This window comes from Acipenser ruthenus, chromosome 3 (assembly GCF_902713425.1).
Source record: "Acipenser ruthenus chromosome 3, fAciRut3.2 maternal haplotype, whole genome shotgun sequence".
In the NCBI taxonomy this organism is placed as follows: domain Eukaryota; kingdom Metazoa; phylum Chordata; class Actinopteri; order Acipenseriformes; family Acipenseridae; genus Acipenser; species Acipenser ruthenus.
The window spans coordinates 69,266,811-69,279,591 of NC_081191.1; positions in this window are offsets into that span (position 1 = coordinate 69,266,811).

The following is a 12,781-nucleotide window of genomic DNA, read 5'->3' on the forward strand; positions in this document are numbered from 1 at the left end:
AGGAAGCAGCTTTTAAATCACGCATTGCAAAAGTTAATTGCCATTGATTCGTACTTAATCGTGTAGATGAGAGTAAACAAGAAAAAGGCAGCTTTTTTATTAACACATTTTTTAAAAGGCTTGTTTCAATTTCGTTTAATACCGGCAGACAAAAAAACAAGTAAAAGAGAATTACTCAGATTTTCAGAGTATCTGCACAGCCCTAATAATTAGAGATCCAGAACTTAACATTAGGCATTATCCTAATTGGAAATGTTTTAATTTATTGGGAACATCATTCCAATTCAGGCATGTGGCTGTGATGTTCTTCCCAGAAAGAGAAGGTTCAACTAGAAAATAATTAAAATTCCCAAGTGACGTGCTGAGTTATTTTGTCTCAGCAGGCTCCCCAAAAGAACATTCTTAATTCTTAAAGATCTCAGACCTCTTTGGAACCATACTTCACAAGTCTGCTCTTTATTATATCCTTTAAGCCTGGGATCCAAACACTATTCGATCACTGAAGATGTTCCACTGGTTTCATCCCTTACTTATTAACCTCTTTGACCCCCCGCGCATGTGGGCTGACTCCCCTGCAGTGTTTTTTTTATGTCTCTGGAGGTCATTGGTCAAACAAGTAATAAGATGAAGCCACAAGCATTAGTTTTCTCATCAGTCCATCAGAAGATTTTTTACAAGGGCTTCATTGTGTAAGTAGAAGGATCATTAAAGCTGATGTGGGACAGCGCTTTTTCTGTCCTTAGTGAGATTGGTCACCATTATGCTTTGAAGTGAGTAAACAAAAAGAGTTGGGCATGCATCCACTTACACATGTTTCAATAGCTCAGCTACCAGAGGGTTTCACAGCATCACTTTGATGATTCTTGTACCTTCTGCAATTGTCTGAATATAGGGTACTAATGACAACTAATATAGGGTCCAATGACAACTGCATTCAATAGACAGCTAATTAAAAATACACTGTTTATATTTAGCCCAAGGCTGAAATGGAATAGTGTCATGAGCAGCAGGTAAAGCATTCCAAGATGTGGGGTCTTGACAGCAAAATGTTTGGCTGACATAATTACTGTGAAGGGACCACCAAGGAGACAGGCTCCTGTGATCTCAAGCCTGCTTCGGTCTCACTGGATGTAATCATGTACTAACCTGCAAGTTCACGAGTAATAGCTTTAAAAACAGTGTATCAATTCACTGGAAGGAACACTGTAATAGTGTAAGTCCCCTTTAAGAGCCCTGAGGCAGGATTTTCAAAAACCAGTGTTATTGTATCTTGGTATAGTAACAAGAGCTTTAGTAGCAAGTGATTTTCAAACGAAATGTGTTAATTAAATCAATCCATTAATGCTTTGAAATTGAGTTGATGAGGTTGTTAATGAATGAATTTCTTGTTAAAAAGCTTAATTGTCGCAGGTCACCTACATCATTTCCTGTCTCAACGACTAAATAAGGGAGGTTTGACACAGGCCCGTTTTTTTGGATGGAACCGCATAACCGTTTCGCATTTTGATTGGCCCTTGTCTGTCAGAGGAATAGGACGTCAACACGTCCAGAACCTTTCAATTAAAATATAATGTGATATTTTGCTGTACTAATATAACAAACTATGGGTGACTATTACTATATATAAATTATCATGTTTGCACAAATGTAAGAATTGGCTTTCTGTGGTGATGTACTTTCTTCTTTCAAATAGCATATATCTATAATTATTTGCGTGATTTATTTTAATTGCAAATATATATATATATATATATATATATATATATATATATATATATATATATATATATATATTGCATATATATATATATATATACAGTACTGTGCAAAAGTTTTAGGCAGGTGTGAAAAAATGCTGTAAAGTAAAAATGCTTTCAAAAATAGACATGTTAATAGATTATATTTATCAATTAACTAAATGCAAAGTGAGTGAACAGAAGAAAAATCTAAATCAAATCCATATTTGGTGTGACCACCCTTTGCCTTCAAAACAGCATCAATTCTTCTAGGTACACTTGCACAAAGTCAGGGATTTTGTTGGCATATAGTCAGGTGTATGATTAAACAATTATACCAAACAGGTGCTAATGGTCATCAATTCAATATGTAGGTTGAAACACAATCATTAACGGAAACAGAAACAGCTGTGTAGGAGGAATAAAACTGGGTGAGGAACAGCCAAACTCAGCTAACAAGGTGAGGTGCTGAAGACAGTTTACTGTCAAAAGTCATACACCATGGCAAGACTGAGCACAGCAACAAGACACAAGGTAGTTATACTGCATCAGCAAGGTCTCTCCCAGGCAGAAATTTCAAGGCAGACAGGGGTTTCCAGATGTGCTGTCCAAGCTCTTTTGAAGAAGCACAAAGAAACGGGCAACGTTGAGGACCGTAGACGCAGTGGTCGGCCAAGGAAACTTACTGCAGCAGATGAAAGACACATCATGCTTAGTTCCCTTCGCAATTGGAAGATGTCCAGCAGTGCCATCAGCTCAGAATTGGCAGAAAACAGTGGGACCCTGGTACACCCATCTACTGTCCGGAGAAGTCTGGTCAGAAGTGGCCTTCATGGAAGACTTGCGGCCAAAAAGCCATACCTCCGACGTGGAAACAAGGCCAAGCGACTCAACTATGCACGAAAACACAGGAACTGGGGTGCAGAAAAATGGCAGCAGGTGCTCTGGACTGATGAGTCAAAATTTGAAATATTTGGCTGTAGCAGAAGGCAGGTTGTTCGCCGAAGGGCTGGAGAGCGGTACACGAATGAGTGTCTGCAGGCAACAGTGAAGCATGTTGGAGGTTCCTTGCAAGTTTGGGGCTGCATTTCTGCAAATGGAGTTGGGGATTTGGTCAGAATTAATGGTCTCCTCAATGCTGAGAAGTACAGGCAGATACTTATCCATCATGCAATACCATCAGGGAGGCATCTGATTGGCCCCAAATTTATTCTGCAGCATGACAACGACCCCAAACATACAGCGAAAGTCATTAAGAACTATCTTCAGCGTAAAGAAGAACAAGGAGTCCTGGAAGTGATGGTATGGCCCCCACAGAGCCCTGATCTCAACATCATCGAGTCTGTCTGGGATTACATGAAGAGAGAGAAGCTGCCTAAATCCACAGAAGAACTGTGGTTAGTTCTCCAAGATGTTTGGGCCAACCTACCTGCCGAGTTCCTTCAGAAACTGTGTGCAAGTGTACCTAGAAGAATTGATGTTAATGTTGTTGAAGCTGACACCCTGGGATCCTTCAAGAAGCTGCTTGATGAGATTCTGGGATCAATAAGCTACTAACAACCAAACAAGCAAGATGGGCTGAATGGCCTCCTCTCGTTTGTAAACTTTCTTATGTTCTTATGTTCTTAAGGGTAACCCTTAGTACATTATTATTATTATTATTATTATTATTATTATTATTATTAATTTCTTAGCCGACGCCCTTATCCAGGGCGACTTACAATTGTTACAAGATATCACATTATTTTTTCAAAGTTAATGTATTCAAAGTCAAAGTTAATGTATTTTTTGACTTTTTGAAAGAAGACACAGAAATCAAATTTAAATGTTTTTTAAAAAAGCTTATTTCTTTATTGCAATAAAGAAACGACATTGCACTGAAAAAAAAGGATCATCATATTCCAAAAAAAAAAACTAGTATTTGGTTATGTAATGTCCCTCAATATATAATCATGCGTAGGGGTTTATCAGACCTCAACATGAATAGAATGGCGGAATGCAACATATTTTATTCACCTATCACATGCAAAAAAAAAAAAAAGGAAAGGAAAATACCATAAAGGCCTATATCAGCTCTTTCACTTCTGGGTTTTAAGAGACCAGTGCAATTCAGCAAGTTAACATGAATATTATTGTATTGTATTGATCAAATAGTCATTATCTATTCCTGATAGTTTAAACTGTATAGGCTATACATAATGTTTAAACAGTTGGACTATGCAAATACAATGGAAAAAAATGAATACATTGTACAATAGTGAGAGATTACAGACATTGTTGTGCAAAGTACAAGTAATGTGTAAAAATGTGCCCCTCAGCCATTTACTGTGTAGTCCTTCCCACTTGGAAACATTTACACTGGCCATAAAAGGGTTAACTGCAAGAGTGATAGAATGACACAAGTTAATTGTATCAACCTGTGTGACCTACTTAATGCCTAGATTGGTACTTTGTTGTAGTTGATACTTCCATAGGCATTCCTGATATTGATAGAATGCCACATGTTAAATGTATCAACCTGTGCCACCTAATAACTGTCTAGATTGATACTTTGTTGCAGTACTTACTTCTAATAGTCCACAGGTGCCTGACATTCTAAACAGCTTGACATTATAAACAGGCTTGGTGGTTTTTGACGTATATTGGGAATAATGGAAAGATAGATTCAGCCGAGTGTTCCTTCAGCTCCACTCTGAGCGGTGGGATATGTGACAGAAATACAATGAATCTTGGTTGTAAATCTCCCTCCCGACCTGAGAGGGCGCTAAGCAGCGAGGACAGAGTTCTTTGGACGGGCTGGCCTGACAGTTCTTTCCCCAGGTCGGGAATTCGGTCAGTCTGGGAGATGGCGAGACTACGTTGCAAGAACGTATTGACCCGGAAGGGAAACGATGTAGCAGCCGCAGATTGTAAAGGCAGCTGCACTCGTTTACCAAGGGGTCATGCGTGACAGCATATAAGGAGGATGGAGAATCGTAATCTGTTCCTTCGCATTGGTTTTTAGTGAGTAAGAGCCAGAAGGATGGTACCCTGTGTATTTAAAGTGAAATTGTGAGTGTTGTGTTTTTGTTTGTTTGTAATTGTCTCGTCTTGTCTTGTACGTTACCAGGCAGTTAACACAGTTCTGCAGCTGTCGCCAGGGGCCAGCACAAAACCGGACAACACTGCACTTTTGTCACAAATAAACCTGTATCACCCACAACAAGCACTACTGCAGGCACCCAGGACTGTGGGACAGATATTGTTTATCATTTGGGACTGTCTGTTCTTATTATATACCCCGGGCTGTACACATTGGTGTGTACTGCCGGGGAACTATTGTTTGGTTGCCAGACCTGGAAATAAAATAAAAACATTTCTAAAAACTGGATTACAATTATCTCTGTCTGTTTCTTTTACACACTGCATCACCCCTGCACCTGTCTACAATAAACCACTTTGCCACACCCCTAACATTATTCGATAGATAATTAAACTCAGCTTGTTTTCTTTCTAAGAATAGAATTCCGTTCTGTATCTTTAGCTTCTTGAATCGCTACCTTTAAATTGCGATCATCATACTCTCTAGTTTTAAATTTGCTATTTTTGATTCTGATTTCGAATCAAATAGAGATTCTGTGCTGCAGTTCTTCCTAACGCGTAAGAACTGTCCCGTTGGTATGTTTTTAATCAGCCGGCGTGGGTGTTGACTTTTAGCAAGTAATAAAGTTACAATCATGGGAATAGATGTTAAAACTTCATGCTGATTTGAACTCGGCTTTCTCCAAGATAAGCACCAACTAAGACGTAGCTTTACAGTAAACTAATGTGATCCATATGTGTCTCCATCCATTTACGTTTCCTTCCATATGATGATGTAGATATCCTTCTGTCTGGTGCTAATGACTGAAGTGTAATGCTGGCTCCAGGGATCAGCTTATTTTGCCTTCCTGGCGCATCAGCACACACAACGGCTGCGATGCTGGCTCCGGGGATTAACCACAGTGCGGTCTCCCCAGCGCATCATCATGACAACCGTCTGGATTGAGCTAAATAGGGTACATCTCTGGGGTCTTCAAGTGGGCACCTTCCATCCTCAGTGTTTCGTCGACTAGCCCATGACACCTCAAGAGGGCTCGACGGTGATTCTGGCGTCCCAGCATCACCCCCCTCCGTCCCTCACTCAACTCAGCCCAGCTTACTTACTTGTACATCAGCGTTTCTTTCTTTCTATCAGTTAATTTCGTAAACACATTAGTTTGTAGTGTGCTAGTTTCATCTTTATAAATTTCTAAGTCTAGAAAGTGTATTTGTTGTAAGTCTGATTCACATTTGAATTGTAAGTTGATATTCACAGAGTTGATATAATTGACAAATTACTCAAGTTTGCTTTAGTTCCTGACCAGATTAATAATATGTCACATAACCATAACTGAATTTAATGTAAAAAAGTATTATTCTCACTTTGGATGTATCTCTCTTACCAATATTCCACATACAGGTTTGCATAATTGGGCGCAAAAGACGTCCCCATTGCTGTACCTTTAATCTGTAAAAAAATATTGGCCCTCGAAAACAAAATAATGTGAGTTTAAACATAATTCCAATAGATCTATTACTAATTCAGTAGGTTGATTGGCGTCAATTGGTCTAGAACCCGAATAATACTTAACCGCTTCAATGCCATCTGTATGTGGGATATTAGTGTACAGACTCGTTACATCAAGCGAGGCAAGAATACATACGGGATCAACTTTAAGGTTATTAATACAGTTTAAAACATCTCGTGTATCAGATAGATAAGAAGGAAGTTTACAAACAAAAGGTTTAAGGAAAGAGTCTATATATTGGCAGAGGGGTTGAATTACTGAACCATTCCCTGATACAATCGGTCTGCCTGGAGGATCTGTTAATTCCTTATGAATTTTGGGGAGGCAGTAAAAGGCTGGACGAATCGGGTGGTCTACTTTTAGGAAATCATATTCACTTTTATTGATCCACCCTCTTTCCAAAGTCCAATCTAGGATATTGACCACTTTGTGAGATCCGTTTTCAACAAAGTATAAACCTTTGTGTCCCTTATTTGAGATAGTACTTGAGTTCTGTATTTCTCTGTTTGCATTGCAACAATTGCCCCTCCGTTATCAGCAGGTTTAATAGTAATCTCACTGTTCAAATTCAGTTGTCTTAAGGCCAACTGTTCTTCTTTTGTTAAATTAAAATGAAGAGGTTGAGGGTTTTTCTTAATTGGAGTATCAATATCTCGGTTCAAATTAGAAAACATAACTATACTTGCATTCAAACTCATATTTGTGAGAAAATACGATTTATTTTTAAACAGAGTTAGTGTTTTCATTTGCCACATCGATAGCAGAATTAGCTTTTGAAAGTCTGAAATATTTTTTTTAGATGTAACTGTCGTGTAAGTTTAAAGGAGTCCACATTCAGACCCAAAACAGTGACATTACTTGTTGGGACAAATGAGAGCCCTGTATTTAAAACAGATACATGTGAGGAGGTTAAAGCTGTATCCGATACATTTATGACTGCCAGGTTCTCTGTCACTGAGAAATCCTTAGTACCATTGGTTCTTCTCTTCCCCCTCCTGCCCCTCCTGGTCTTCTTCGGTTGGGTGCTTTGTTTTTCCTGTGATCTTGGGTTGCTCTGCCGTGATTGCTGTCTATGTCTAAAAAACACAAGGTGTATCCACTTTCCCCGTCACTTTGATCAGTTTGTTCACGGTCACTAGCAGAAGAAAGCAGCAAATCCTCCCTTTCTGTAAAAAACTGTAAATGCTTGCATCTTATATTGCTTTAATTCTTCATTTTCCATGTTCTCCAACAGGTGCAATATAAATCTGGTGATATGGAGCAATGAACCTGCTAGCAGAGGTCTCCAATCCTGATCATGGAGGGCCGGTGTCCTTCCTGGTTTTTGTTCCAACTGTACTCTAAATTACTTAATTGGACCAATTAAGTGCTTATTGGAAGCTTAATTGGTCCAATTAAGTAATTTAGGGTACAGTTGGAACAAAAACCAGGAGGGACACTGGCTCTCCAGGACCAGGATTGGAGACCCCTGATCTAGAAAGTTATTAGATGGCACAGGTTGATACACTTATGTGGCACTCTATCAATATCAGGAATGCCTATGAATTGTTAGAAGTATCAACTACAACTAAGTATCAATCTAGGCATTAAGTAGGTCACACAGGTTGATACAATTAACTTGTGTCATTCTAGCACTCTTGCAGTTAACCCTTTTATGACCAGTGTAAATGTTTTCAAGTGGGAAGGACTACACATTTAATGGCTGAGGGGCACATTTTTTACACGTTACTTGTACTTTGCACAAGAATGTCTGTAATCTCTCACCAGATGTAATCATTACTATTGTACAATGTATTTTTTTCCATTATATTTGCATAGTCCAAATGTTTAAACAGTATCTATCTATCTGTCTATCTAGCCTACAGTATAGACTATCAGAAATAGATAAGGAATCTGTTTACTAATACAATACAATAAGATTCATTTGAAGTTGTTGAAGGGCAATTGTCTCTTAAACCCAGAAGGTCTGATAAACCCCTATGCATGACTGTATATTGATGGGCATTATATAAGCAAATGAGATGTCCCTTTTTTTTTTTGGAATATAATGTTCCTTCTCAAAGATGTGTTTTAATATTAGCCCTTAACAAAGGAAAACGACTGCTTTAATGCATTTTCATGTATCTATTTCAGTGCAATGTAGTTTCTTCATTGTAATAAAGAAATCTGTTTTTTTTAAAACATTTACATTTTACTTCTGTTTCTTCATAAAAAATGTTTTCTCGGGAGAGTAAAAAATACATTAACTTTGACTCATGTACTAAGGGTTACTCTTAATGAATTCACAATCCAGTTCTTGTGTACTTTTTTATGGTAAACTGAGCATGCATGACTTAGAAACTCTGAAAATTCGGAAAAGCAAAGCAGCCCAGAATTTGGGATGTTATCTAAACGCCAAATCGTCCCAGAATTTGGGACGTTATCTGAAAACCAGAGTGGCCCAGAATTTGGGACTTTATCTGAAAATCAGAGCGGCCCAGAATTTAGGACATCTGAAAACCAAATCGGCCCATAATTTGGGACGTTATCTGAAAACCAAAGTGGCCCAGAATTTGGGATGTTATCTTAAAACAAAATCGGCCCAGAATTTGGGACATTCTAAAAGCAAAGCAGCCCAGAACCCTGAGAATGAGTAGTCTATATGTAAAACAGTGATTACATTACAGATAAACTAATGAATCCTGTAACAAAACTATAATATTGGGCAGGATATACATTTGCAATTAAAATAAATCACAAACGATTATAGATATATGATATTTGAAAGAATAAAGTAGATCACCACAGAAAGCAAATTCTTGCATTCCTGCATAACATGACAATTTATATAAAGTAATAGTCACCCATAGTTTGTTATATTAGTACAGCAAAATACCACATTATATTTTAATTGAAAGGTTCTGGAAAGCGGATGTCTCTCGCCCTCGCCCTCACCCTCACAATGCATCCAAGCTTTCCCACTCATGCTGACTTCATATTCCTGTGACAGACAAGGACCAATCAAAACACAAGACTGTTATGCAGTTCCATCCCAAAAACCGGGCCTGTGTCATACATCATGAGAGTTCAATGAAAATAGCAGTTACGTGTTTAGGGACTGCCGTAAGCCGGGTTGTTAGTGTTTCCTGTTTGACGGGTGTGTCATGCTGACTGAAAATACAATAAAAAACAGTTCACATTTACGGTTACAACTGAACGGAAATGTACTTTGGCTTAAAAAAAGAAAAGACCATCAATGTAGGTGCACAACAGAGAAAAGGTAACGAGACAACCTTGTTTATTTTTTACTTACAGGAAATACACACACATTATGGTAAAGGTGAATTTCGTTTTTAATGGTACTTTACGCTATTATTGATGAAAATGTAACATATATATATATATATATATATATATATATATATATATACTGTATATATATACTGTATATGAATGATCTCCCATGTGTTATGGTGACTTGTACTGTCTGTCACAGGAATATGACGTTAGCACGAGTGGGAAAGCTTGGATGCATTGTGATCGGAGAGGGTCCTCTCCTGTTCTCTCTCTACCCGCTCCCTGGGCCCCCCCCCATCGCATCCTATGGTTTCTCATACCATTTCTATGCTGATGATGCTCAGATTTTCCTCTCCTTCCCCCCCTCTGACTCCACCATCCCCTCCCGTATCTCTACCTGTCTGTCTGCTATCTCCTCCTGGATGCACTCGCATCACCTCAAACTCAACCTCTCTAAATCTGACCTCCTTTTCTTTCCCTCCTCCTCCTCCTCCTCCTCCTCAGGATCTATCTCCATTCCTCTGGAATCTACCACACTCTCTCCCTCCTCCTCAGCTAAGAACCTCAGAGTCACCCTGGACCCCTGCCTCTCTTATTCCCAGCACATCTCCACTCTGGCACGCACTTGCCGATTATTCCTGAGCAACATACGAAGAATCTGACCCTTCCTCACCAACTACGCAACCCAGCTCCTGGTCCAGTCCCTGGTACTCTCCTGCCTAGACTACTGCAACTCCCTCCTGGCTGGCCTCCCTGCATCCGCCACCCGTCTGCTCCAGCTCATCCAGAACTCCGCTGCTGGCCTGGTGTTCTCTTTGCCTTGCTTCTCTCACGCAACTCCACTGCTCCGCTCACTCCACTGGCTCCCGATCACCGCTCGCATCCAGTTCAAGACTCTTGTACTCGCCTACAGATGACTTGACCAGACTGCACCCAGCTACCTCCAGACCCTCATCTCTCCCTACACCCCCACTCGACCTCTCTGCTCCTCCTGCACTAGAAGACTGTCTCTACCTCCTCTACGCTCCCCTGCCTCCAGAGCCCACTCCTTCTCCACCCTCACCCCGCAGTGGTGGAATGACCTTCCTACAGATGTCAGGATTGCCCAGTCCCTGACCACCTTCCGACGCCTCCTCAAGACTCACCTCTTCAGACAGCACCTGTAGAACACCTATTCCCTCTGGACACTTTATCACTCTTCCTTAATGCGCTTTACTTGCTCTTAACTGCTCCCGATTTTACTGCATTTAATCCTGTACTTTAGAGTACTGTAATCTGTCACAAGTGTTATTTAATCTGTAGTATTTTGTACTTAATTATATCCTGATGTAACTATTACTGACACTTATCTGCTCTATTATTGAATCGTGTTTTGTCATATACTTGTACTTGCTAGAACCGAAGTCATTGTATTTTATCTTGCTCTTAATTGTATTAATACTTTGCGACAAGGCTGGCTGAGTGATGACATCAGACCCAGGAAAGGAAACACACACAGGACTGTGAAATGATGAAGGCGCTTGCTTGCGCCGGTTGCTCCAGATAAGACAGCATACAGAGATTGACGAAAGTTTGTAAGCGCTAAAGTCGGCAGTCTTGGCTGGTTGGCCAGACTTAAAGGAAGAAGTGTCACTCCTTGTGAGAGAATACTGGACATTTAGGGATGAAATAAGCATTCAGAATGGCATACTGTACAAAGGGCCGAGGGTCATCATTCCAAAATCATTAAGACCAGAGATGCTGACACGCATACACTCAAGCCACATTGGTGGAGAAGCATGCTACAGGCAGGCACACGATACCCTGTAATGGCCCAACATGCAAAATGAGATCAAAGACTATGTCAGTTGTTGTTCAACTTGCAATGAATATGCACAGCTGCATCTGAAAGAAACCATGATGTCTCATGTGCTGCCTACACGGCCTTGGCAAAGTGTAAGCATGGACCTATTCAACTATGCAGGGCAAGTGTTTCTACTAATGGTTGACCATTACTCTGACTTCTGGGAGATTGAGCTGCTCCCGGACTTGTCTGCTGAAGCCACAATCAAGCGTTGCAAGGCACAGTTTGCACGACATGGCCAACCGGACAGAGTGATCTTGGATAATGGACCCCAGTTTGCATGTGAGCAATTCAGACGATTTGCAACTGAATGTGAGTTTGAGCATCTTACCTCTTCGCCACAACACCCGCAAGCTAATGGAAAAGCTGAATCCGCTGTCAACATAGTGAAGAATCTGTGCAAGAAAGCTAAGCATGAGGGCAAAGACCCATGGAAAGCCATCCTACATTGGAGGAACACGCCAACTGAGGGCATGGAGAGTAGTCCAGCACAGCGCCTGATGTCAAGGAGGCTGAAGACTTCATTGCCAGTAGCCAACAAGCTACTTGAACCCTGTGTAGTGCCAGGTGTATTAGAGAAACTGCGTCGGAGGAAACAGATCTCCAAATTGACATATGATGTGTCTGCCAAAGACTTACCCGAACTGAACATTGGTGAGCCGATCCGTATGAAGCCACTCCCTGGGGATAGGACTAGCCGCTGGAGGCTGGGTACCACTGTACAGAGGGTTGCGCCTCGCTCTTATCTTGTGGATGTAGAGGGTAGCCTTTACCGCCGTAATCACATGGATCTGCGAGTGGCAGAACAACCAGCTGCACAAGGCTATGGTCTGCCTGCACATGGAGGTGCTCACAAACCCCAATATTGCTTGTAAGGAAAGGGGAGAGTATGCAGCTGTTGTTCCAGAGAGCTACAAGGATGAGAACTTCAAGCAAGTTAGCACACCGGTTGGTGTTTCAGGACCAAGCACACCAGCCAGAGGAGAGTGCAGCACCACATCTGGAGTGAAACAGCTCCCTGCGGACAAGATCCCTGTTTTCTCTCGCAGTGGAAGACAGTTAAGAACACCAAACAGACTCAACTTGTAACTGATCTAACAGCAAAATAATAGGTTACCTGTTTAGGACTTTACAGGAGGGTTCAGTTCAAGTTTGTTTGTGGTTTTTTTTTTCTCTCCTTCTTTCTTTTCCTTTTCTGCTCAGAAAGGCATGTTCAAAAAAAAAAAAAGGTGTTTATGAATACTACTAATAGTAATCAAACCAAGTGTTATGTAATCGATTGGTCAATCCACTCTTGCTTGGGTCTCCCTTATAGGGCAAGGAAAGATATTTTATCC